Source organism: Elephantulus edwardii, unplaced genomic scaffold, assembly GCF_000299155.1.
Source record: "Elephantulus edwardii isolate Elephantulus edwardi_28Jun2011 unplaced genomic scaffold, EleEdw1.0 scaffold00045, whole genome shotgun sequence".
Taxonomy (NCBI): Eukaryota; Metazoa; Chordata; class Mammalia; order Macroscelidea; family Macroscelididae; genus Elephantulus; species Elephantulus edwardii.
In genome coordinates, this window is record NW_006399795.1 from 6,044,795 (window position 1) to 6,048,204 (window position 3,410).

Here is a 3,410-nt window from a genome sequence, read left to right on the forward strand (position 1 = left end):
GTCAAATCAGATCTGACTGGTACAGGAGGAGATTGCCCCTCCTTCCCCGGCAGAGCATCTGGTGGATTCGAACCGTGCACCTCTGGGATTGTAGTTGCAGCTTCTTGCCACTAGACCACCAGAGCTCCCCTCCTTTCCTAATTTTAAAGCATGCAGCATGCAATGTTCCCTTGCTGCGTTTGCACAACAGCCTTTTGGTCTTCATATAGGTTTTTGCACAAGCACAGTCAAGTGCTCTGGGATTCCCATTCTTCTCCATGTTAGCCATAATTATTATGATCCACAATGTCAAATGCCTTTGCACAGTGAATAAAGCAAAAATAGACAGTGTTCTGGTATTCTTTGTTTTCAGCCAAGATCCATCTGACATTAGCAATTAAATTCCTGGTGTCATAGCCTCTTTTAAATCCAGCTTAAACTTTGGCAGTTCTCTATGTATTATTATTCTAGCCATTTTTAAATGATCCTCAGCAGTATTTTGCTTGCATGTGGTATTAATGATACTGTCCAATAACTTCCACATTCTGTTGGATCACCACTCTTGGAAATGGGAACAATGTCTTTTGTAGTCAGCCAGGCAGCTGTCCTCCAAATTTCCTGGCATAGACTGGTGAGCATGGCCAGGGTTGCATCTGTCATTTGAAACATTTCAATTGGTATCTCATCTATTTCTGGGGCCTTATTTTTTGCCAATGCCTTTAGCACAGCTTGAATTTCCTCTAGATTTATATAGCACTTCCTGGAATATTTCAGTATTAGCCCATTCTTTTTTTGGTACAGTCACTGCTTACTCCCTGCCTCTTCTTTTGGTATCTCCTAGATTATTCAAGATTTTGCCCATAGCATTTGTAAGTACTGCAACTCGAGGCTTGAATATCTTTTTCAGTTCGTTCAGCTTGAGAAAAGCTGAGTGAGTTCTTCCCTTTTTATTCTTTAGTTCTAGGTTGAATAGCTTGGTTTGTCTTCCCCAGCTGCCCTTTGAAATCTTCAGTTCAGGTCTTATACTCCAGCATCTCAGCATCTTTTCCCTTTGTTTTGGCTTCTCAATACTCCAGTGCAATTTTTAGGGTCTTTTCTGACATCCAGCTTGATACTCTCTTTCTCCTCTGTACTTTAGTGACTTTTTGCTCTCTTCTTGGATGATGATACCCTTAACCTCATCCCACATCATCTGGTCTTCAGTCATTGGTGTTCAATGCTTCTGAACTATTTTTAAGATGATTTTTAAATTCCAGTGGGATAGACTCAAGATCATATTTTGGTTCTTTTGGACCTGTTTTAATTTTCTTCAGCTTCAGTTTGAACTTGCACACGAGTAAATTGATGATGTGATGTCTTGTTTTTACTGCTTTTCAACAATTTCGTCCCCGATGGACTCAATCTCATTCCTATGCAGTCCACCTGGCAAGGTCCATATGTGAAGTCCCAGCTTGCGTGTTTAGGTTTTTCTTGTGTGTGTGTTGTGGTTTTTTTTGGTTGTTGTTGTTTGTTTTTTCAGAAAGGTATCTGCGATGAATAAATCATTGAAGGCACAAATCTGATCATGCTACTTCCAGCGTCATTTCTGTCACCAAGTCTGTACTTTGTTAACTACCCTTCCTTCTTCATTGTTTCCAACTTCTACCTGCCTGCCACCAATTAGGAATGCACCTTGACTGCATGTTTGGTCCATTTAGAACCGCAAAATTGGATAAAAATCTTCGATTTTCTCCTCTTTGGCTCTAGCTGTATGAGTGTATATTTGATTAACAGTCCTATGGCCAAAATTTCAAAAAAGAGCCACGTCACCCTAACTCCTGCTCTGCCACTTATAAACAAACTTGTAAACGCCCCCCACCTTTGAAGTGTGATGTCGCCAGCGGGGCACAGACTTTCCGACTCACTTCAAACCCCCACAGCTGCCAATTTTCCAGCTGCAACGGAGGGAAACTTCATAAAAGGCTTCATTTCCATCTGATCTGTGGAGGAGGATGGAACACATGCGAAGACGGAAGCCACGAACAAAACAAGTTTATAAAAATTCCAAAGAAATGGGCACCTTGGACGCAGGGAGCCAGAGCTGCCGCCCTGGGCCAGGCTGGGGTGCCAGAGCCGCAGGGTGGGGGGCGGGGTGCCTGGACGTCAGGGGAGGCCATGCTCGGACACCCAGCCCTCCTGAACAGCAAAACCCCAGCTCCTCCAAACAAATGATTAAAGCAAGAGAAGCAAACAAAGTAACTCAATAAATCATTTCTCCCACTCCCTCACCTTCCGGAAGCTCAGATCAACACGTCAACCATGACAACAAACCCAAACCAAACCTGCAGCTAGTGAGTTGATTTCGGCCCATGGCGCCCCCACGGGTGTGGAGGTAGAACTGCATTTTCACAAGTAGCCAGCGCAGGCCTTCTGAAGCGTCTGTGGGTAGATTCAAACCACCACTGTTCTGGTAAGTATTTGAGAGTGAGTACCATTTGCACCACCCAAGAATTCCAGCAAATGCAAAAATAGTTAAAAAATTCCTTTGTTCAAACTTTAGGAAAAGGGGGTAGACTAGAGGGTTAAGGGGCAAAGAAGGCCTCACAGTGGCCGGCCAAAGAGTGGACTTGGTGGGCAGGAGTGTTTTGGGCAAAGGGAGTGGTTTAATTTGAAAGATAGAGAAGAGCTATGTAGGTGGCACCTCCCACTCTAATTTTATTAAGTTCCCTGTGCTGGTGTTAAGATTGACAGTTACAGTTCACCAACTCACCTCTCGAGAAAGATCTAGTGATCTGCTTCTTTAAAGGCGGAGCCTTGGAAAGCTCAATGGGGCCTGTGTGGTCACTGAGTTGAAATCAACTTGGCAGCAAGGTGGGCTTTTTTCTTTGTGATAGGTGTTGGGGACTTCCACCTTAAATGTAGAGCTCCTCTTCCCAGTTCTTTCCCAAAAGACACAGGGGTCGAAGCATGGCAATCTCAGCATCCAGTTTAATACTAGGAGTGCTATTGGAGGACACACTTCAGAGATCTCACCTTGTTATGGCAGCCCTTGGGAACAAATACAATAAAAGGAAATCACAGAGTGTTCTCATTTATAAATGAATATGTAGAAACATACTTGACAACTGGTATGAGTGTATTAAAAATACCCAAAGATGCAAGTATATTAAAATTATTTAAATGGAGATAGAGTTTACATCTTCTAAAGGTCACTCTTCAAAATGAGCAGTTTGGTGGTTTTTATGACAGTGAATTCTGTCAAAGCCGAAGCTTGACAGGATTGTCTAGCTTTTCCAGGTAAGTTTTCTGCCTTTAACAGGATGCAGTCTTAATGCTTTCCTCCCCTTTCAATAAAGGGGAAATATTTGAGGTTTCCTTCCCTGATCAATTTCTGCCTTATATCCACCTTATTAGGGAGGGAGCAGCTTCTTTTTTACTGTTACTGTAGCTTG

At 43.0% G+C, this 3,410-nt stretch overlaps 1 pseudogene; it reads right to left on the bottom strand.

Annotated features, from left to right (window-relative positions):
• The window catches only part of LOC102866049, an 8,345-nt pseudogene extending 6,210 nt beyond the window's left edge, over nucleotides 1–2,135 (bottom strand).
• Between the last annotated feature and the right edge of the window lie 1,275 nt (nucleotides 2,136–3,410).